This window comes from Phyllostomus discolor, chromosome 6, assembly GCF_004126475.2.
Source record: "Phyllostomus discolor isolate MPI-MPIP mPhyDis1 chromosome 6, mPhyDis1.pri.v3, whole genome shotgun sequence".
Classification (NCBI taxonomy): Eukaryota; Metazoa; Chordata; class Mammalia; order Chiroptera; family Phyllostomidae; genus Phyllostomus; species Phyllostomus discolor.
The window spans coordinates 19,148,976-19,173,203 of record NC_040908.2 but is presented as its reverse complement, the minus strand read 5'-3'; the positions used below and the strand labels follow the sequence as shown (position 1 = coordinate 19,173,203).

At 43.4% G+C, this 24,228-nt stretch overlaps 1 protein-coding gene across 8 annotated transcripts in view; it reads right to left on the bottom strand.

Annotated features, from left to right (window-relative positions):
- Positions 1 to 24,228, bottom strand: part of RASGRP3 (RAS guanyl releasing protein 3) — a 101,274-nt gene that overhangs the window by 52,845 nt on the left and 24,201 nt on the right. For 3 of the 8 annotated variants that reach the window (XM_028516931.2, XM_036027847.1, XM_028516932.2), the window contains exon 1: positions 20,841 to 21,163. The exons of 2 other annotated variants lie outside the window; for them this stretch is intronic. The gene's annotated coding sequence lies outside the window, so the exon portion shown is untranslated. Of the gene's footprint in view, positions 1 to 2,606; positions 2,726 to 11,050; positions 11,059 to 20,840; positions 21,164 to 24,228 lie in introns of those variants that run through there. 3 more of the 8 variants (XM_036027842.1, XM_036027845.1, XM_036027844.1) reach the window with 2 other exon arrangements.

Sequence of the window (24,228 nt, the reverse complement as noted above, 5' to 3'; positions counted from 1 at the left end):
GCACCTTCCTTCACCATCTCTCCACATCCAAGTCCGATCATCTACCTCCCGATGGCTTCTCATGTACCTCTGCTTCCTCCTGCCTTGACTCCTCTCCGTCCTTCTGCCACTCCCGGGCTCAGAACAGCTGTCACTACCTGGCCCCTGGTCCACTGCAATGCTCATGTATAAGGCTTCTAGATGAACCGTCACCTCCTGTTCATCTCTACTCTCTATTGGTGCCCAATCAACCTTTTCAAATGGTCAGACTAAGTACATGACTCCCCTTCTCAAGATTCTCCCACAGTTCCCTTGTTTACATCTGAAGTCCTCGGATGGCATACAAAGCCTTTCATGAGCGGCCCGCCCTACCTGTGTGCCTGCACCCTAACTCTGCTTCATCCACCTCTGCTTTACTCCACCACGTGTTATGTATCATTGTAAAATGAATTTCTTTTTCACAGCGCCCACACAAGACGGAGCGAATATTATTCTCTCCCTCGAAATTCATATGTTTAAATCCTAAACTCTGCTCTGACTGCTACAGCTCAGTAGGGCATTGTCCTGCAAACTAAAAGGTCACTGGTTCGATTCCCAGTCTGGGTACATGCCTGGGTTGCTGGCCAGGGCCCTGTTGGGGTCATTCAAGAGGCAACCGATCGATGTTTCTCTGGCACATCGATGTTTCTCTCCCTCTCTTTCTCCTTCCTTTCCCCTCTTTCTAAAAATAAATAAATAAAGTCTTTTTAAAAAATCTTAGTCCCTGATGTTATGGTATTTGGAGAAGGAGCCTTTGGGAGATAAGTCCTGAAGGTGGTTTGTTGTTGTTGAAGACACCCAATCTATGGTATTTTTGTTCTATTAGTCTGAACTAAGACATGCTTTGAACATATTGTTCATTTGCACCAATTTCTCTCCCCCATCCTGCAGTATGTCTGCTTGGCAGTAACCTTCTCATTTCCCAAACACCTTCCTGCATTCTCCCCCTCCCTCCCAGTTCTTCCCGGCAGGCCTCGGCCCTCAACGTAACTGACTTCCTTCAGGCTCCGTGTGGTGTGTGTTACAGAGGGGGTCTGCCTTCCCCACGGTTTCTTGAGAGCTGGCCTCCAGTGCAGAAATGTGTCTGATTTGTACGGTTATCTTTCCCTGCCGTCTCATTCTTCCAACGTGGTCTTCCAACTTCAAATTCGCCTCTTCTCTAATTTTCTTCTCCAGTCTTTTCTTGTCCTAATGTTTTCCTTTTCATTATTGAATGAATTTATTTCATTTATAAATGGGCATTAACATGCCCATGTCAAGGTGAGCTTCCAGATTTTTAGCATTTCAGACTCACGTTAAAGAAAATAAAAACACGCTGGATGATTTTTCCAGTCATTTTATCTTCTATTTCATAAACACTTTTTTTCTGTGCCAGACACTGTGCTTAACGCCATGGCAGAGGGGTGAGTGCCCAGCAGGCACAGCCTGTGATCTCGGAAGGCTCGGGACCCACAGAGGGGACACGCACGAGCAGAAATCAGGGGAAAGGGCATCATGAAAGAGTCATGAGAGTGGTATAAACAACTTCTGACTCACAGAACGGAGCCGTGAGTTGAAGCATGGGTGAGGGTGTGCTGAGCAGAGAAAAGAAGAACACGGCACCCGGAGAAAATGACGCAGAAGCAGGTGGGCAGGTGTGGGGGAACAGGGGTGCTGACAGAAGGGCGAAGTTTTAAAACTGGAGTCAAAGTGCGTATGTGTCATTCTTTTACACAACACACACTGAGAGAGGGAGAGAGAAACTCCCATGTTTTAAGCATCACGACTAAAAGCTTCTGTGAAGGTCCATGTGACCTCATCCAGTGCAGCCCTGCCTGTGGGTTTGTGCAGACTTTACACACTTCACTCACTTCAGGAGTCCTTCCCTGAGTGCGGCTGGATGCTAAATGCCTGGACTCCAGAGCCAGACCATTGGGATCCAGTCCAACTCTTACACTTTTCTGCTGTGCAGCAAGTTATTTAATCTGTGTCTTCGTATCTTTATCTACATAATAGGATAGTAACAGAATCTCCGTTGTAGGTTTGTTATGAGAATTAAATAAGTTAACACAGGTAAACTGCTTATTAACTGGCACATAGCATATTCTCAAAAAAGTGTTAGCTACCATTATTATTTTCCTGGTAAGTGACCCAGAAGTGCCCATTTATGTCATCTCTCTCAAACTCATAAGCCATGCATATTTTATCTACATATACCCATAATGTAAAAGAAAAGAAAGGTGAGAGAGAGGGAGAGAGGGAGGGAGAAAGGGAGAGAGAGAGAGAGAGAGAGAAAGAGAGAGAGAAAGAGAGAGAGAGAATGAATGAGGGAGAAAAAAGGGGAAAAGGCAGGCAGCATGAGCTGAAAATCTGAGCTAAAAATGAGAACTAGCTCAAATCCCATTTCTACTAACTGTGTCTTGGTTCCATGTTTTCTTAAATAAAGATTCCGTAATCAGCATCATATGCTGTAGTGTTCATTATTTTGGGAGAATAAAACTAGCAGTCTCTACACATACCACTCAACCTATTCAATTATATTCATAATGATCAGGTACTATCTATTTTTATCATAAGACAAGTACTTAAAAAGATACAAAGACACGCACATGACCCCAAAAAAGAAGGCAGGAGATCTCAGCAGATACATATGGAAATGTCAGTGGTATCTCACATGTACCAGTGAGTCATGAATGGTATCTAAGCCTTGACCATGGCATTTATTTTTCTGCAGAATGGAAATAAATGCATGTCAGGTGATTAGTATCCCTATAAAACAATTCTTGAGAGTGGATATTACACAAAAACATTTCCAAGAAAACTTTTGCTGATGGATCCACTAGTCACAATAAGGATGTTGAGAAGTCGAAATAGTAAGTGAAACCAAGCTGGGTGCTAAAATTAGAACAAGAACCTCATAGGCTTCTGTGGTAATTGGTGGGGATTTCACAAATCTGCATGTTCACACAGTTTTAAACACTTGCTGCTCTTTATCTCACCGCAATATCTCATCTTTAGTGGCTTCTTTTCAACATGCCTCTAATTTCTGGCCGAGGAAACACAGCGTGTATTTATTTATTTAATTACCCTAGCACTCTTTAACTATTAATCACACAAAACCTCAGTGTATTCACCACACATTTAGACAAAAAGATACTTCCTCACTACCAAATGCAATGCATGTCATTCACTGCATTTTTAAAACAGAAAAGTATAAATGAGAATGTTTAAACCTCTCACTAGGTTATTACTATGTAATGGGATAGTAATACTTAGTTTGAGAGGCAAAGGCAAAAGGCCACCGGAAAAACACCATGCACTGGGGAAAAGCACCGAACCCTCTGAAGGCAGTTCTGGGCTTGAAAAGTCAACGAAGGCTCGAGACCCCAAATGCCTTACCTTCAGGCCTCTAAAGCCACATGAAAGGAGCCCAGGTCTTGCAAGCATGTTTTTGTTTTTTAGGTACTATAGTTTATTTTCCAAAATGTAATTTTGCTTTCAAATATGGGAGTCTTTACTGCGATAATATGCTATCTACAAAGTGCCAAACATCTATTTTATAAAAACTAGAAAATACCAGATGTCATCTAGATGCATCCAAAGCTCCGTATCTTTGTTATAATGTGGAGCAGTCTGAATCATTCCGATGGGTGTTCTGCTGAGGACCATGTTCACAGCAAGATGGCTGCACAGATGCCATATGCTTGACGCCAGCAATATCTCACATAGATAAGCTCGTGGGTCCTAACACCAAATCATGCTTTCCATAACAACCCAAGAACTCTGGCTCTGATGCCACAGCAATTACATACGAAAGTGCAGTCAGTGGTGGTTTAAACATTATAAATACTGTTTTCAAATACCCTTTTCTTTTTACATTTTTCTCTTTATGTGAGAAAGCCTATTTAAAGACATGTACATAATAAACCAGAAGTCTTGGGATTTTTTCCTCCAGATTGAAGATGGTGCAAGTTAACAAGTCCTTCCTCACCCAGCATCTACAAGTTATAAAACGGTGACGTCCTGGACAGAGAACTAGCCTGTGGATATAATTTTTTTGTTAGCCTCACATGGAATTGGCTCTCAAAAAGTTTCAAAAAATGTGTAGTTGCAAAAATGTGCAAATCTAGTCTTTTACATTAAAAATGGAGTTCCCTAGATTCTTGTGGAAAAGTCCTATCTGCTCATTCTAGGGCTGCCTGCCAATGAGGCAGCTGAAGTTTAGTAGCAACCACCTCCCTGTTCTCCAAAGTCCCCCCTACCCTTTATTGTCTCCCCAAACTGCAGCCAAGTGTCACTGCCATTTTTTATCTCACAATGTGCCTTTTCTTTTTTTAGTAGATTTAAGAGGAAAGTGAAATACGACTCTTCCCAGAAAGAGAACTTTCCTCATCTCTAAGTCACGTCAGTCATCATGGCCACCTTCTCGGCCTTGCAGACATTTGCACCTATGAGCCCCAACCTCAGGCTTATCGGGCTGCTCGCTGACATCGTAGAAGCCAAGCAAAAGCTAAGGAGGACCCTCCAATGCGCTAGTCTTCAGAAGGTTACGATTTGTGCATTGGACAAGGGAGACTCACAAGATAGCTACTATGCCTTCTGACCGATTTCCATGAAAAAAGTGGGTTTGAATTGCTAGATAAACGCCACCTCTTGCCCAAGCAAGAAAGTAAGTTTGGGGATTTCTAGAGCATTTGTCAAGCTTGATTACACTAAGTACATTATTAGTTAGTTACTTCCATTTATGATATGATGCAACTGTCTAGATTATCTCCAAGTTTTGCAAATTCCTCTGATTTTTGGGATTTTCTTTTACAGAAAAGTTCCTGTAATCAATATGATTCACTGATCATAATTCCCAAGGGGCATTCACTAATGATTCCCAAAGGGCATGGGACGTGGTACCAATACACTCATGACACTTTAACTTGTACATTCTGCAAAGATGAGGGGAAAACAGAGTGTACACGGGCAGTCTATTAAAATATGCACCTACTTATGCTTAGGGGCAAATACATTTTCAGTTTCCATGCGCTACAGTACCTAGTTTCCCTCTACTCTCTCCCACTTCCTCTCTCTGTGGCCTTGGATTTGTTGACCACAACTAGTAACGGCTTACTCCCCATCAGATGGAGTAAACCCCAGGCAGCAATCACTATGGACTTTTTTTAAAAAATCCTCACCAGAGGATACATGGCATGCTTTTATTCATTTTAAAGAGCAGAGAAGGAGAAAAAGAGAGAAAGAGAGAGGGTAACATCAATGTGAGAGAGAAATATTGATCGGCTGTCTCCCATATGCACTCCAACTGGCGATCGAACCCACAACCTAGGTATGTGCCCTGACGGGGAATGGAACCTGCCACTTTGGTGCACAGGACAACGCTCCAGCCAGTGGAGCCACCGGGCCACAGCTCGTCATTGTGGACTTTTCAGGAAAATTTCCAGTGTAATTTCCAGCACTTAGGTAATGAGCTACTTGGATATGTAGTCACTAGACAAGTTGAGCTGGTATTCTTCCTTTGTTGTTGTTTATTATGCTAAGAAGAGAAACCAGAAACCAAGAAAGGGTTTCTTACTGGTCAGGGCAGCTGCAAGACTGATTTCTAAACACCTGGTTTCATCAGCTCACTCATTCAAGTCTTCTGACAGTGATTTTTTTGTCTATTCAGAGAAATTGCAGTTATAATAGAGAAAGAGATCATGGTACAGGGGAGAACATTTCCACTTTTCAAGGGGACCTTTTATTTACTAGCTTTCTTCATTTTACACAGGAGAGCCTCAGATCCAAAAACAAAACATAAACTGCCCAAGTTTAAACAGCAAGTTAATAGAAGAAAGAGAAATATTCCATCACCGTGTGCTTCCGTGGAATCCAGGCTCAAACTGAGGTCCCTGAGACATGAAAAGTACACGTGTCGGAAGGCTGAGTTTGAACTAATGCATCTGCTTTAAAAAGTGTGTGTTTTCAGACACGAGATGGCTCTTCCCCATTTAAATATGGAGACATGAAGCCACCTCACAGCTGTCAGTCATGGAACTCTTGCTCACCCGATTTCAAGAGAATTTGGCTCTTTGACTTTGCAAAAACAATTCCAACCTAATCATCTCCCTTTGGCAAAATAATTTTTGTGTTCTGAGGCCAAAAATGATAGTGGAGGTTTCAGCAAGAAGCTAAAATTCCTGGCTGGGGGGTGCTGGACATCGGAAGAGCCTGGGTACCTTTGAGATGGGCACAGGTGTGCTGGTGAAGGTGAGCTCGCGCAGGCATAGCCTCGGAACTCGAATGGCTCTGGGGCACAAGCGGCTGACTCTCTGGCTGTGACATTTGGGTCCTAAACCCTGTGTGTTCACTTACTCCTGTCACAGGGAACCATACGTATGTGGTCGGTCACCTGTGGTCACTCACTTTGGCCTTTATTTTTAAACCTTCCAGAAAAGACCCGCACACACTCCCATTACACAGTCTAAACCCATGCCCACAGCACCAGTAGGCTTGGAGACTCTGGCCCTGGTCTCCCAGGTTTGGGAGCAAACAGGTTACATATTATAGTTCCCATTGCTTTGTCTTCAAATTCCACCTACATCAGACAGCGAGAGCTTTTTAAAGAGGGATAAGGATGGGTAAGTGGATTTTTAAGGAGTGAATACTTTCCACATTCCCAGCAGCTTGTTTAGGGTTTGGGCGGCTCTAACCTTAACACTGGGGAGAGGCTGCTCTGCAGAATGGGGTTATTGTGTTCCGGAGGATGCCTGCCTCTTATTAAATGCTTGAGAGAGATTCAAGAGGCTGCCTAGGTTCAGATGGATCACCTGCCCAGGGTCTCAAAGGGTGTGTGAACCACTACTCAGATGCACGAAGACTGATTGATTGCCCCAGAAGATATCCGGTGAAGACAAACGGAAATCAGTATTTCCAGAGGTTCCACCACCTAGTGCCATTGTTCATACTTCAAAACAGAGGGGCTTGCCCAATGCAGAAGGAAAGGGGAAAAATATCACTCCCTGTTTCCCACCATCAGCTTTTTCGAGTTACAAAAATTGGAGATACTAAAATTTTCACCCCCTCCCAAGAGTCCATGAGCAACCCCAGACTGAATATTCAATTTAAAAACATAAGGTTTTCCTTCTCCGGAGGCATCTGTGACCTGTCAAGATCTAAAGGTACTACGCTTTCCTCCTCCCCTTGAAGTTGCTTCCTTTGCCTTTTGCTTCACCTCTGCTCCCCTCATCAGTACCTTGGCCAGACGCCATCAGCCAGGGTCCCTGTTCTCTGCTTCACATGGCTCTTCCCACGGGGCAGGGAAGCAGAGAAGGGGGCTCTGAGGCTGCATAGGCAATTGTATCCACTTCACAGAAAAACACTCATATGGTGTTCTTCAAATAGGGCTTGGAACAAGTAAGACTAATGACATTTTGTTGGCTCACAAACCATTAGTGCAGGGTACTCCTCAGACTAAGGAAATTGATAGTACGTGTTATCTCTGCATCATTTTGAATAGGGCTTTCAAGGTATTGAATGTTTTTCTTTGGAGGAGATTGGAGTAAAATAATCTAACTTTATCCCATAAAATAATTCTGTTAAAAATAATTAATAGTATTACTTCTATGTTATCAATAAACAAATTGAAATACAAAGAAATGTAGTATACTTTCACTTGGTTAGTCAATCAACAAACACTTATTAAACAGTATCTTTTTCCTGGTGTTTTTGTAGGTGATGCCTAAATGTTGTCTTTTAAACTAGTTAAAATTATAATTCTAACAGCAAAAGGACCCAGTTCTGATCCTTGCGCGGATAGGGGTATCCTTCGTGGTATCCTTTTTAGGCCCAGTTTTGCAGGCCCTTTTTAGGCTAAATAGTCACTTACAGACTCAACAAATATTGACCTAGCACACACCTCTACCTCCCAAACATTGTGCCAGGTCCTGGATATCCAGTGGTGAATGGAACAGACTTTGTTTCTGTCCAGGGAAGAAGTACACAGCTTAGTGAAGAAAATCAACATCCAATAAGTAGACAGACAAATAAATGCATAATTACAAATTGTTGTACGACCTATGAATGAAAACCCACACAGGATTCTAGGACAGAGAATGGCGAGAGGGATTATTTTAGGTTAGTGATAGGAAAGATCTCTTTGAAGAGGTGTTATTTAAGCCAAAGAGCTAAAACTTGGAGATCAACTTAGTGAAAGGTGTGAGGGAATGAAAAGCTTGAAAAGCTGGCTAGATCATAATTCCCTTTACTGAGCTGGAGGAGGCTGGCAGGATGGTGGAATGGTTATATCGGAAGAAATCTAGAACTGTGCCGAAGATACGTGAGGTTTGTGGTGCCTGTGAAAATCCTGTGTGCGGGTCTCAAGACTCAGTGGTTTGTTCAAATACAGGGCTCCAAGGAAAAATTTGAGATGCAATTTAAAACTTGGAGTTATCTCTATGTGAACAGCCATAGGAATGGTTTGTGCCACTTGGGAAGAAAATATAAAGAGAAAGGATACAAGGGCCTTGGGAACCCCAACATCTGGAGATCCAATGGAGGCTATGAAGCAGCAAAGCACCTTGAGTAGTTGTCAGAGACACAGAAGGAAAACTTAAAGCATGCTGTGCCCTGAGGCCAAGAGAAGAAGGAGCTCATGGGAGATGACACCATCAAGTGAGCCAAATGCCGCCAAGAGGTCAAGGAAGAGGAGGATGGAAAACTATCTGCTTTTAAAATTTTTGTTACAAGGAGGTCATAGGTAACCTTGACAAGAGCAGCTTCAGCAGAGCTGTGGGCAGGAGCCAGGCTGGTGCAAGTTGAAGTGTAAATAGGAGGTAAAGAAACAGAGTGTGTGTAGAATACGAGTTTAATGAGTTTCTGTTGGGTTGCAATAAAGGGAAATTGGTAGAGGATGTGGGGACCAAGGGACGGTTTTATAAGGTGAGAGTTGCCGGGGCATGCCTGTCCACTAATGGGGATGATCTACTAGAGAGGGAGAAGTTAAAGACTCAGGAGGAGGAGGGGATAACTGAAAATGAAGGGACGGGGACCAGATGTAACAAGAATAAAGAAAGAAGGCAAGTACGGTTGCACATGAAGAAAGAGCATGTGTGATTGCAGTAGGAAGGGGAAGATGAAGGAGAATACCATGAATCAGAGACATATAATCATCAGTACGGCAGAGGAGTTTATCTAATCCTCCTGCTTTCAATGCCTTCTGTTCTCTTTCTTCAGTTTCTGAAGAGAAAAAGAAGGAAAAGAGAAATGAGCTCTCCAAGTCCCAGAGAGAGACATCCCAGGATGAATCATTCCTTGACTTGGGACCTAGTGATCCTTTTCCCAGCTCAGATAAACAATGTGACCCCGATTCCTGCGAATACTCTTCTGCCGGTTAACTATCTGTATTCCCGCCTGCCAACATCTGATGCTCTTGCACGCCAAAGAGTGCTGTCCACTTGCGCTGTTCAGCTTGGCTTTTTGTGAGCCTCATTCTGAAGGACTAGTCATTTCACATCTCGTTTTTGACCTGGTGCTGAGGCAGCAGTATTTCATCAGGTATAGTAGGTGATCACTCCTTATTATTCAACAGTGCTTTCAAGAAGAAATGGCATGTGTAAATCATCTAAAGTGTTTTGAAAGCATATTAAAGCGAGATTTGTAATTGATTCATACGGGTCAGGGTTTCTTGACCTCAGTACTATTGATATTTCAGACAAATAATTACTTGTTGTGGGTGTCCATCCATGCTATGCATTGTAGGATGTTTAGCAGCGTCCTTGGCCTCTCCCTATTAGATGCCAGCAGCACTCCACTCCAGCCCCCTGGAGGTGCAGCCCAAAGCGTCTCCAGACATTGTCAGATGTCCTCCGGAGGGTGAAACGGCCTCCAGGGGAGAACCACTGATATGGACCAATGCCATAACATCCCACTGGAACTGGACACTCAATCCAACACCTAACTTTTTTTTCTTTTTAGCATCAGAATGTCTACTTTTTGTGTAGGTGAGTGCCTGGTGATTTGACTGAATTTTTCCATTTTTCAAATAAATACAAGATATCTTCATCCACAACAAACATTTGAACAAATGTTCCTTCCCAGACATCCCCTCAGCACGATTTTCAAGGCTTGAGCCAACTGCCAGGGTTAACTGGAGCGCAATATGACTTCCTTTAAAACATGTCAAAGCTTTCTAAGTCTAAACTTATTCCACACTCTACTAACTGACATATTTTGACCTTTGTTTTATTCCTGTGTCAATCTCTTTCAGTTTGATTTTATTTTTGCTGTTTATCATAAACTGCTATAATTTTCGGAGGAAGTGAGAGGATGAATATTAATGAATGCAGGCCCTTTTCTTCCTTTTTTTTTCTGCAACATATGAATAAATAGGGTTTTTTTGTGAAAACGTTTTACCTCCTTTCCTATTGCCCATGTACTGGCTCCTCTTATTCTCAGGATGAAACTGTAGGGGCTGCACTGCCTCTATCACAGTTTGCATTTTCAAACCACCCGCTACAGTGCATTCTCACTCCGCAGAGAGGTTGCATCAAGGAGTGATGCTCAATACAAAACTATTAGAAGCGATTCGTTCCCATACCAGCTCTATCACTTGCCACCAAAAAGCTTACACTTTGAGGTGCCAATTTCTTTACATTGAAATTCAATGACCGTTTACTGAGAGGCACATGGCTTTGACAGGTAAATACTTGACACGGTGACAAAGGCTGTCTTTTGGCTGCTCCATATGGTAACAACCTTTGAGGATCAAGAGGGTCTCAAACAGCTTCTCGTTATTATAAATAACCCAGTAAGAATCAGACGTGAATTGTTATCCTTCTTGAACCACAGCCTTTCTTGTTAGCAAAATAAATGTATAAGTTTAAATTCTCTTACATAAAATACAAGTTCTGCATACACAAACATTGATCTCCAGTTAATGATATATGACATCTGTCCAGAAGGTATTCAGCCATGTAATATGAAAAGTAGAGACATTTATTGAAGAAGATACCAGATACAAGAAACATTGTACCTAAGACAATGATGCCTCAGTTCCCTTCAAGGTAGCCACCTTGGGACCTCACACAGTTCTTCCAATCACCATCAGCTGCCCTGTAGTATTTTCTTGAATTCCATCGATGGTCTGAAATCTTTTCCCTTTCAAAGATGATTTTAGTTTTTGGAAAAGCCAGAAGTTGCAGGATGCCAAATCTAGGCTATAGCAGGGCTGAGTCACCTGGGTGATTTGACATTTCATCAAAAACTTCTGCATGAGACATGATGCATGAACAGGTGCATTGTAGTGATGAAGTGCCAATCACCAGTTGCCCATAGCTGTGTCCTTCTAAATCACCCAAATAATTTCTGCAGAGGAATGTTCAAGCTTAATGCAAAATTTGATGCAGATTCATAGCTCTACTCGCTTGGTAATTTTGAATGCAATGACTACACAGCACACATGCTCACTTAACAGTATTACTGCTCCCACTGACTAGTCCAGTGAAGTCGTCATTGTCCATGCATGTGCATTCCAGTCCACTCTCCTTGGCTGCCAGATTATATCATTGTGATGCAAACTGTTCTCATTATATTAGCAATGGCTGGACTTTTTCTGGACAGACATCATATATGACGAATTATTTAGGAATGAAGTGTACTGCTGACTGCAACTTATTTTGAAGGAAAAGAAAGATGAACCAATGGATACAGAAATGGATAAATGGATACATGCGTGAAAAATAGAATCGATTGTTAATGGTAAAAATTAAATATGGGTATTCATTATACATTTACTCTACAATTCTTTCAATGTTTTAATTTGAACATTTTAATCATATATCATGAAAAAATTCTTCTGTTAGTTTAAGTTTCCCTCTTTCAAACTTTCATTGTTTGGGGATTTAGTGAACAAATCATATTCACTAGCCTGTATGATTTTATAACTATCAATTACATGTAATCTGAAGAAGTCTCAGTTATCAGTCTGTCCAAGTGGCTTCTCTGTCTCCTTTGGCATTTTAGATGCTATTCTCTCAATGTTTTCCAGTTTTTGTTAATGATATTCTTCAGGTAGACAGATCAAAACTACTTTATAAATATTCCAAGTCTCAAAGTATTGTCTGAGGGTAAGAGGAAAATGTGTTTGGATTTGTTTCCAGTAGTCTCTGGTGAATGAAGAACCAGGCTAAATTGCTTTTCAAGGAATCCCTACAATATGTCAATTAATGGCACATTCACATGACAATTGTGTAAGCTAAAACCTGCAGATTTTCCTCAACTCCCTCCTTTCCTTCATGCCCATATCCAATTGATTTGAAAAGCTATTAGCTTTACTTTTAAACATTCTGAACATTCCTCCACCCTCTCCACCACCGCCGACTTGATTCTGGCCCCATCTCTGGAGTCTTCCGTTGGTCTTCAGTAGCTCCCTCTCCTGCCTGTCCTCCTCATTGTCTCCAGAGTTTTCTTTCCAGAATTCAAGTATATTCATATCCCTCCTTCCCTGAACGAGTTTCAGTCAGAGTTAAGGACCATTGCTACTTATTTTAAATGTATTAGTGATCATGAGAATTTTTAAAAAAGAGAACTATCATTTAGAAACTACATAATAAAATATCTACAGATGGAATGATGAAATGTCTTGATTTGCTTCCAAACTCTCATGGAAAAGAAAGAACATGGGTGGGGACATAGGGAACAAGATTGGCCATTGAAAGTTGTTCGAGTTGGGTATTGAATCCATGGGCTTCCTTATATTATCAACTTCTGTATACATTGGAAATTTTCTACAATAAAAGGTATGTTTTCTTAAACTTACCTTTTAGGTAAGGAGTGGTTCTCAAAAACATCTGCATGCTTCAGAAGGGCAAGTACTATCCTTAACCCTGGAGTCACTGAGTGTTTTGGGACTTTTCTCTGGTTTCTCCTCTAACATATACCCTATGCTTCAGATCTACCAAGCTACAGGTTATTCCTAGAATGGATTCTTTCAAAGGGCAGTTTTCTTCTTCTTGAGCAATGACTGCTAATCCTTTCGTACTCAGTCCAAATGTCACTGAGCCTAGAGAGCCTTGCCCGACTCTCCCTGACACAGTTCTCTTCACCAGTTGACTTCCACAGAACTCGGTACAAACCTCTTGCATAGAACAAATAGGTGTACATTGTAGATGATTGTTAAAATATTGATCTGCTTAACTAAGCGGTAATATCCTGTAGGGTAAAGTCTGTGCCGTTATTTGTGTTTGTGCAATATGCACTGCAAATCATCTGTTTAAAAATACTTGTGAAATGAATCAAATAAAAGTATATTGTATACTTTTTCTTTCACCTTGTTACCTATAAACTAGATTGTACTACTGAGGTTTTAACAATGTTAGGTGCGGTAGAATTTCCAAACCTGAGAATTAAAACTCAAAACAGTTTCTCAAATATATTAGTATTCCAAATGATTGCAGAATTCTATGCACGATACACTTCTCACTCATCCTTATCCTTGAAAGAGATGGAGCCTCAATTCTTACACAAGATTACCACCATCACTGGCTCAAGTCAAGCAAAGTTCCCGCAGCTTCCAAAGAGAGGATGAAAGCAGTGTTTCTTCAAAGACGTAGCGAATTAAAACAGCATGAGATATGTTCCACTGGTCCTGCTTCAAGGTCTGCTCGGCCCTTTTATCTGTTTGGAATCATGGTGCCAAGAAACAATTTATGATGTAAAGATGACTGCGCCACTTGGTGCCAATATTAAGTCACTTCGCATAAAAACCAAACATAACTTAAAGCAAACTGTCACCACTAGTGAATCAGCCAGGTCCTACAGCCATGATCTTTTTTAAACATGGCATCATGTGAGATAGAAGAATGATTTTCAGTGCCGCCAAAGGCCGTGCTCTGCAGGAACACCCTGCCCAAGGTGCAGAGCATCACAGTTGGCAGAACACCTCGGCAAGGGGCACAGGATGCGTGTTTTCTGGGCAGGGGCTGGAAGGAGACTGCAAGGTGCACTCATAACTCCATAGAGTCCTAGGGATGTCTCTTTGTCTTGCAGCATCCTTCTCATGGAAATGGCCATGTGTTGGGCACGGCGTGACGTCAGTTGCTTGACAAGGACAACAGACTGCCGACTCCACACAGTGGCTTCCCTTTGCATAGTGAGCATCAGTTTTTACATAAACACAGTGAGAGTCAGTGTGATTGGAAGAGCAAAGACATGTACTTTGTTTCCAGGCAGACTAGGACCAGAACCCTGGCTTCCCTTTTCCTTGGCTTGTGGCTCAACCATCTCAGAAATTTACTTATCTCCCCTGTAACAGTGTCAGCAATAATGACTACCTCTGGGAGACCTGGAGATAAACATCAGTTTCTTTCCTCTCCCCACGGCAGACTCAGTGTAAACGCCTACCACAGAAGGAAAACGGAGACAGACTCATCTTAGAGTCAGAGTGACTGTGAAGAGAAAGAGATGAGAGAGATCTCGAGGGCCACCGTGTAGACTGAGCACTGTCCTTGCCATAAAAAAAAATAATGATTTCTAAAACGCCCTGTCAACTCATGTGATTTTGAAGAGCAGGCATTCCATACATAAATGAAATACTTTCTACTTTTAAAAAGCAGAACTGAAGTAGTGCAGACTCCAAAGTCAGTCAAATTGAACTCATGATATGAGTTTCTCAGAACCAAATATGGAAATTATACTCAGTTCTTGTATTTTAAAATCATTTTAAATTCTTAAGTAGTTTCCAAGCCCCAGAAATCTGTAGTCACCTGTGATCTGAGAACATTCATCCTTGGTAGCCCCAGAGCACGCTGTTACAGTGCAGCTGGAAAAGGACATTTGTTCTCTCTAGATCCTTGATTCCAGGCCTATGGAGGTTTGGAAAACCCAGTCAGTTTTCCAAAATCCCTAATGCTATCCTCCCAAAGTGAACTTCCATAAAAGACTCAAAAAAAAACACCCCCCAAACCCCCCAAAACAACCCCTCAGCTCAGCCCATTATTCATTGTTGGGTAAAAGAAAAAATATTACTTTCTCAAAAAAAATAGAGAGACTCAACAGCTTCTTCTCTTTCTTTTTCCCTTCCTTCCCTCCCTCCTTCTTTCCTTTTTTTCTTTCTAATATGCCATCTGATTCCGCGGCAGACTCACGGCCCCTGTGTCTGACTCCTCCAGCCCGCTACCTTCCTTTCAGCTAGTCCGACGGTTGCTGAGGTCTCTACCACAGCCGAGATGCCTCAGAGGGGACAGAGGACACAATTAAACCCCATGTTCAAATGCAATGACTTGTCTGCAGCTTTTGAATTAAGCAGCAGCTAAGTAGTTACTAAAATGAACTTAGGGAATTCACTATGCACTTAACTTTTTTTCATGTTATTTTCCCCCATGACCAGCTCTCTGTCAAAGACTGTCCCTAGAACGTGTTCAAAGAGGAAACTGAGTAACTTACAGTCCTACCGCAAACTCATGCCATAACGATCCATGCAGGAGTCTTGGAATGTTCTGTGGGGTGGGGACAGTTCCACCTCAACCAACACTAAGTTAAGTATATGGTTAAGGCAGCAGTTGAGAAATAGAGGAGCCTTCAGAATAAAAAAAAAAAACCTGATCACATACAAACTTAAAAGATGTTGGGATATCTGCAGCTACCTAAATCATTCATATATTTCGTTGAATTCTCCACTTACAGTAGAGGTAGCATGGCTTAGAAGACATCAAATTCTACAGACTATTATCTGGGAATGTAAGCCTTTAACCTGCCATCTCATTTTCTTTCCTTTTTCAAAATTTTCTTTCCCCTTTTGTCCTCTTGAAAGGTATAGATTATTACAGTAGTCGCTAAAGAAAAATGTTCTTTGAGTTGATTCATCAATTAAATGTTTTTTGGGATGTTTTCAATTTAACGAAGGCTACCTTTCCCATTCATACTCCAGAAAAACGACTTCAGAAAGGCCTGTAACAGCCACTACTGCCACAAAGCTGTTCCCTTGCTTCCGCCCCACCCTCCCCCATCCCCGCGCTTGTGAGCCCTGCAGGGCCAGGATAACGCGCAGTTGCACTGTAAAATCATCGGCATCACACGCTGTCATTTTAATGACCTTGCCAACATACTGATAATGCTTGTATACAATGACCCAGATTGCCAGAACAGCAAGCTGACTAGTAGCGAAGACGTTCAATTATTCTAGCGCGTTAAACCCCTCTCAGCTGTGGGCAGACGACTCCGCAGAGGGAACGAGTTGCAACGGACACTTTTCCCAGTGGTTTCCCAGGGGCATACGGTACTGTAACCACGCAGAGCCTCCAAGAATGCTGCTGGCTTGTTTTGTTGGGTAAGAGGGGTGCTGGGCATCTGGCAGCATTTCTGTATCTAAAAAGCGAACAGATTTTTTTTTCTAAAGCCGAATATTACATCATGCCATAGCTGGTATGACTCCCACTTAATCACACTGGATCTGCAGAGGAAGAAAATGACCATTAAGTTCCTTTAAAAATATTACCCTAAACAAACACTATTGTGACTGTAACTAAGCCAACCTTGTTTCTGAAGCCAAGTGTCCATAAGCTTGGAAACACCGTGACTGCATGCAGGCAATGGCATATCATGAAAACAGTCATCCATTAGCTTTTGTCCATCAGAGAGAATACAAATTACAGCGCTTGTGATCACGCAGGACAAGTTCACAGCCATCAGTCAGAGTCAGAAGACTAGGGACTGAGCAGAGCTCTGCCGGTTACTGGTTCCGTGACCATGGACAACTCGCTCCCTTTCTCCCATTCTCGGTTTTCTCACTGTAGACAATAGTGGCGATGGCCTCTTTCTTTCATAGAATTGTAACAATGTGCAAAAAAATGCCTTATATCCAAAAGCTCCCATATAAATGTAGGAATTTGGTCAAAACCATAGATGGGCTCAAAGAAGACCAAAGCACAGCAAACCTACACACCACAGACGCCAGAGATTCTGCTGCAATGGTTTAAAGCAGCAAATAAAACCAGACTTGCAAATCCATAGAACAATGGAAATGTGCCCAAACAGCTCAACAACTCTGAGAACTGTCAATGAGCCATTTATATGAAGGGAAAGAGGGATCCAAGGGAGCTAACCCTTTGGGAACAGGTTCTTGGGAACACACAGTCTGGTGAAACAAAGGAACAAAACGAGCCCCGAATCATGACATTTATTTCCTTCTTCCAAAATGTCCCGGGAAAATGAATACAACTTCGCTTCAAACTAGCTCTGAAGTATGACTTTGGACTCTTCTGTGATTTCAAGTTCATCTGATATGTCTCCATATGATACCCATTGGATTATGCCAGTTGTTACAGAAATCAGCACAACCAAGCAAGAATTAGAGGTAATTTCCAGTGGTTTTGGTTCAGCAGACAGCATTACTGATAAGTCTTAAGTTCTTAGTGTTAGAAACATCAGTCAGGTGAGAAGCGGGTTAAAAATTCCTTTTTCTTGCTATCAATAGATTCCTCTTCAAAATGTGTCATCTTGTCATAACAGTCTTGCAAAAGCAGTGGTAACTTTCTCAAAGACATCCATAAATGGTCTATTTACTTAATCTTCCTCCTGATTAACCAAAGGTCCCTTCTGTTACTTATGAATTACTCCCAGCTCTTTCTCAACACCAGCCCTAATTTGGACATGTAACCACATGGAGCAATGTGGAGAGCCCAGTTAAATTTTTTGAAGGGTTTAAGAAGTAGGATTCCCTACGGGCTCTGCATCTGGCTGATGACCCAGAAAAGTCTCAGGTTCATGGTTCACAAGTCGGAGGGCGGTGTTTGGGCACGCAGCAGGTAGAGGGGTGAAGCTTGCAACTGGCAAAGGCAGGTGCAGGCCGCATCCAGGCAGCAGAGACCAGCACCCCGCTCCGCCCTCCCCCGTCACAGCCAGTCCTCTGGCCTGCAACCCTCCCTGCCAGCTCAGAACAAACAAAAGGAGCAAACGGAGGGAAGGACTGTGTGACTTCTGTTCATAAACAACCACCACCCATGTGGACAACCAGCCTTCCAGGTTGAGTTACAAGAACCAGGTCTGATAACAGTTTTATCATCACTAAGCAGGCTGTTTGGGGTGGGGCACGGGTGGAGTGGCTGTCCTCTGAAGGAAAGGAGTGACAGGAAACGCCGAGGAAAGGGCCAGAAGGGGCAGTGACAGCAGTGCATTCCAGGGTAATAACAAAGCTCCGGGTCAGTGTTGTCCCCAGTGCGAGGGCTGTCACTGAATTGCCGTTAGAGACAAAACACAGCGCCAGTCACCGGCCCTGTACAGCTTGGGCTTAGACTGTCACCAGGGGAAACCTCACCCTTCCTGCCGTGGAGAGTTCAAAAGGGCCCTGGTGCATGTCATGTGTCTCATTATACAGTGCCAAAATAGTCTCATTTGCATTTCAAGAGCTTTTACATTTACATATGGGACATTAGCATATCGTTCCACTTTTAGTCTGTAATGTGTACGGGTTCTGGAGCCTGACTGAGGGGCCACCTATGCCTGTGCCAAATATAGCCGGGTGAGCTTCGGTTTCTCCCACGAGAAAACGGGAAGAGCAATACATAGCACACACATACAGGAGGCTTATACAAAAATAAGCACACTTGGTTAGCATGGCATCTGGCATGGTCCATGCACAATGAATGTAAGTGAAAATTCGTAGCGTTAATATTATGATGGTAAAAGTCACCAGAGCCTTGAGCTCACTTTTCTGGCTCTGCCACTGACCGGCCCTGCGGCCCAGATGAATCTGCTACAGTGTCCTCATCTTTATAAGAAGGCATTAAATTGCACATTCTATAATTCCTATCCAGACCTACACAAGTTGTTGACTCCACATACTATCTCCGTGTAAAAGAATTATTTTCATTAGTCTGTTATTAATATTTTGAAAGTCAATGGATCATGGGGGTTTCCAAAGGAATCTGCAGGCTTTCAAAAATTCAGCACCTGAATAATCCAAAGGCTATTCTGCCATTTAGACGCCCCATTATTGCAGAGACACCACTTCACCAGAGAGTTCTCCACTGTGAGCCCGCAGAAGGGTGAGAGGGTACCAGCAGCACACTCCCTATGGGAGGACCCAGCGCACAGCCGGGCCCTGCAGCCAGGCAGGAAGGTGTCTGGGCCACACGGCCGAGGGCTGACCCAGTGACCTCACACAAAGAGCTTGAAGAGGAACAAAGAAGTTGGAAATATTTCTTCTTATTGCATACGCTTGGTTTTGTGAATCCTTTTACATTTTAAGAAAAAAACGGGAGGGAACTCCCCAGTGCCAGACAGCCATTTTTCCAGACAAGGCATCTGAAAACACTGCCTTCCCAGACCTTTGGCTGAGGTAGGGTGACCTGGGGCAGAAGCAGCATGCCCTGGGTGTTTTTCAATCTGTTCTCCCCTACAGCAAGGGGAGGTGGCGGTGGAGGGAAAGCAGGCCTTCCTCTCAGCAGGAGGCAGAAACGGCAAGAAAACTACAACCAGAGCATGTTGGACAGGCTAGCAGTCCCCTGGGGAAGCGCTTCAGGGTGCCCTGGGCTTGTCACAAGCCAAGTGACTACATGGTAAGAATTTTTTTTCCAGATTTTATTTATTTAGCTTTAGATAAAGGGAAAGGGAGGGAGAAAGAGAGGGAGAGAAACATCAATGTGTGGTTGCCTCTGGCACACCCCCTACTGGGGACCTGGCCCACTGCCCAGGCATGTGCCCTGATGGAAATTGAACCCTCGACCCTTTGGTTTGCAGGCCAGCGCTCAATCCACGGAGCCACACCAGCCAGGGTGGTAAGAATTCATTTTAAAACAACCACTCTCTGGCCCCCTCCTCAATATCGAGGCGATCCAGAAAAAGGAACTTGTGGGGTTATCTCCCCACAACACTCTGATTCCGGAGGCCGGTCGCTGCCAGAGGTTTACATTGCCAGGTGGGGATTCTGCCCTCCCCCGTTTTCCTTTTCCTTTCTTCCTAAGCATTCTCTCTGTGATGGCCGCAGCAGGACAAATGTCCCCAAACAACAGCTCTGCTCCAGGATGGGGCCTGTTTTGCAGCTCTCCCTAAAAGCATTGCTCAAGTGAACTGGAGAAAGAACAGGTCCTCTCAGCTATCTGGGTGCCGGGCCCCCCAGAGTTGATCCTCAGCTTCGGGCAACACTTTCACAATCCAGGGTGAAAACAAGGAAGCGAGACTCCGAGCATCATAAAAACACCAACTTTCTCTCATCTAAAATAAGGACTGCCAGAGCCAATAAAACATCTTAGCGTTAAGGTAAGGAAGGTGAATCAACTTGTCGAAGAAAAGAGCTATAAACTGTATCTTTCAATGAGTTAGAAAGCATGCCTGAAATCTAAAATGATTTCTAATCTAAATCTACATATTGTCTTATTAGTTTTCTGCACTGCAGATTGTTATACATAGTTAAATGAGAGCATCTTCAAAAGTGACTAGGAATGGTCAAGTCAGCCATATAATAAACTCACAAATTATTTCTCAAAATTTTTTTTTCAAGTTTCAATGGTAAAAACTGATTAAAATCAAATTTCAACCCACTTCGATAGCGTCTCTCATTCATGACCTGAAGTCTCGGCTTTGAACCTGAACACCACTGACCGTTGAAATCCTGGACACCAGGAAGCCAACTTGCTGTTTTCTAGATAGGGGTCAAGCAAGATGCCCCATTCATCCTTAAAATTAGAAAACAACGTTGAAAATAACAGGTTCCTTTTTTTAAAAAAATGGAAATGGCTATTAATCACCCGCGCAAACAAAATACCTCCTTTAGTGCCAGAGGGAAACAAAAATCAAAATGAAAGATTGTCGGCGGTTTGCAGTGAACACACACACGCACACGCACGCGAAGCTCTCCCGTTACTTACTGTGTTGTCATCACGGTGCACCCTGCCTGCCAGCTGCCAAGTGCCAGCAAGCCTCGAGCAGCTGTTTCCTTCGAGCTGGGGCTCTGCGTCTTACCCAGTCACATGCGTCTCCTGATAAATACTGCCGCCGTGCCAGGAGGTCAGAAACTGAAGATCATTATTCTTCTAATTCACAAACCTCCTCTTAACCCCTGAGCTGGCTCAGCCCTCTCATTGAGCATGCAGAGCGGTGCATTCCACAGTGTGTTTTCTTCTAGCTCCCACCCCCAAACAGCTGATAAGTCACACTAGAGGGCAAGTGGAAAGCTGATGTGTGTGTGGGGCGGAGTAGGGGTTGGGGTGGGGAGCCCTGCGGTCCCTCTGCTCTCTCATCCTACGCAGGTTCTCACTAGGGCTCCGGAGCAGCCAGAGGGAACCACAGCCTGGCACAGCAGGTGGCAGCTGCCTCCCTTCCCGGTGCCCTAGGAAACATCAATCTGTGACTCCGTCTAGGTTTCTTTTTCTCAGCATCCCAGGCTCTGGTATGTTGGACGAGCCACAAGACTGAGTGGGCTGTTCTGAAGAAGGCAAACTAACAGTTTAAGAATGCTCAGGTTTACAAACAAATGACCCATGGGCATGAACAACAGGGTGGGGGGCAGAGGAAAGCAATGGGGGAAAATTGGGACAACTGTAATAGAACGGCAATAAAAAAATGAATGCTTAGATTTAATGTCAACACAGCCAGGGCTGCTGTGCCAAGTGATGCGGAGGGGCAAACATGTGAGAAGTTAATGCCAGTTTAACTAAAGAGCTAATAGAAATGATTGCAGGTCATTTAAAACAAACTCCTGCATCATTAGCTGTAGGACTGTGCCAACCTTTGGGGGTAGAGCAGAGCTGTTGAGATTATCCCCGGAGGTATGAGAGTGGAACTGACAGCACGTTACAGGTGTGCTGCTGCCCCCTGTGGTGTGCTGGGACGTTGGACCCACCCCGGCTGCTCACAAGGTGATGAACCACCCTGGGTGCTTTGTTGAATTCGTACTTCTCACCCCAGCTGATTTTCCCCCTCTCTAAGGAAAACCCTTCAACTCCCTGACCTTGGATAGTACCTGACCTGGTGCACTATCTGACTTCTTGGTGTAGTAACCATGACACTTTCCCAAATCAGTGCCCGAGCAGGGTAGTGTGCAGATATGAGAGTCAGTTCACTTGGCAACATGAACATCTCAACAGTTTTAAAAGGTTAAAATGCCCCAGGGGATTTCTGAACCATGACGAACCTGTCAAACTGTCAACCTTGATTTTTAATAAGTGAGATCTTACTCAACAAAGGAGCCTGTGGGGGCATTTTTTTCATATCTGGGTTTTGTCCTATAATTATTTACAGTGTTTATCAAACCAGAAAATTTTCCAAAATTACAGAAAAAGACCCCAAAAACTCCATCAAGCCATTCTTTCAAGGGACTAATTTGTTATCAACACATGAGAGCCCATGGTGCAAATGGAAAATTTTTTTTGCAAGCTTCAAAATATATCCCTTTTTAAGGGTTCAAAGTTAGTAACAGAAATAAGCTACAGATATTAAAATATAGTGTGTTGAAATGTACATTACCATCAACAACATTTCTCCTCATGTGCTGATGTGACCAATCATTCAGAAACAGGAAAGGAGGCCTATGAAGATTTGAAATATTATCTTGATTTATATATACTTTGCATTTACAGCAACAGAAACTTTGTGAACTTATGGCATCCATGCATCATGTTATTTGCTGCTGACTGTGTTAATCATGCTCACAATCCATTTCATACCACATGGTGAAGGAGAGACTTCTTGAAATCCTTCGATGACCCACAGGAATAGCGGCCTCGGGACATAGAGTCTCTCGTTCTATTGGCTGAGAGGGTGGGATGGATCCTGATCTCACCACCAGAGCCAACTCTCAATGCTGACCAAGACCATGGACCCTTCCAACAGGCCCAAGAGCGCTGGAGAAGGCTGGACAAAGACACCCTCTTCCAGCCTTGCAGAACAATCGACCCCACCTCTCTGCCCAGACCGCCTGCAGGTACCAATCCTTTCCTTCGACTCAGAAAGAGGGGCTCTCCTCCTGCCAGAAGTCCTCAGCCCCGGGCTTGTGTCTCACCCTGTGCCCCGCACCCGCTCAGGACCCCGCCTCCAACAATGCCTTCTCTCCCTGTCCACTTACCCTCCTTAATACCTAATCATGCTCACATTGCTATGTCCTAAAAGCAATCACTTTTGCTCCTTTGCTCCTACAATTAATGCCCAAACCCACTCATTCCCTTTACAACTAAGCTTCTGGAGAAATACTTTTTGTCTCCATTGTCTCTCATCCCAGTTAAGCCTCAACCTGCTGATGGTCTGGCTTCTTCTTCCCACTTCACTAACACCCCAAGTCTCCAAAGACCAAGGTTTTTGGACACTTTTTGGCCTTTTCCCTCCTCGTCCTCTTGGCTGCATTAGACCCATCTCACCAAGCAGTCCTTAAATATTCTCTTGTGGCTTCTTAAAATGTTACTCCTGCCCTGGCTGGTGTGGCTCAGTGGATTGGGTGCCGGCCTATGAATCAAAGGGTCACTGGTTCAATTCCCAGTCAGGGCACATGCCTGGGTTGTGGGCCAGGTCTCTGTTGTGGATACACAACAGGCAACCACACATTGACATTTCTCTCCTTCTCTAGCTCTCTCCCTTCCCCTCTCTCTAAAAATACATAAAATCTTAAAAGAAATTTCTGCTCCTACCTCTTTCAGCTTCCTATGGGGACTTTTCTCTTTCCTGCCCTTAAACACGCACAGCCCCTCCCTTCCGTCTGGTCTCTGACGTCTCTCGCACGCCTTCACTTATCACCAAATGACGTAGCGGTTTCCCAATTGGTTGCCTTGCCTCCAATAAAGAGCCCTGTCTCTGGCTTCAATTTATCTTTGCTTGTTTGTTTGTTGTTGTTGTTTTACATTTTTGTACTGAAAGCTTCTCGGGGGCCATGGTGGTATCCTAGGCACCTTGGTGTTCCCAGTCTATGACTGGGCTGGAATACGTTCCACGGCTGTTACATTTCTTACTCTGTATTATAAGTAGGTCTTCGTCCGTCCACGTTCCTTCTAAGTTTTGGCAATCTCAGGGAACGTTTACGACTTACTCGTTTTATTTCTCGCCATGGCTCATACAGTGCCTGATGTGGAGGAGACACGTAGCTGAACCAATGCTGAATAAAAACAGTGAATGACTAAAGAGGAAGATCTTCTGCCTATTCCATTAGGAAAACATACAAGTTTGCAAAAACTGATTTGATATTAGGCCACCCAAAAATCTAAAGTAATTCCTCCCCCCCAAAAAATTATGGCTTCGTTCTATGGCTACACTGTAATAAGACTATAAAAT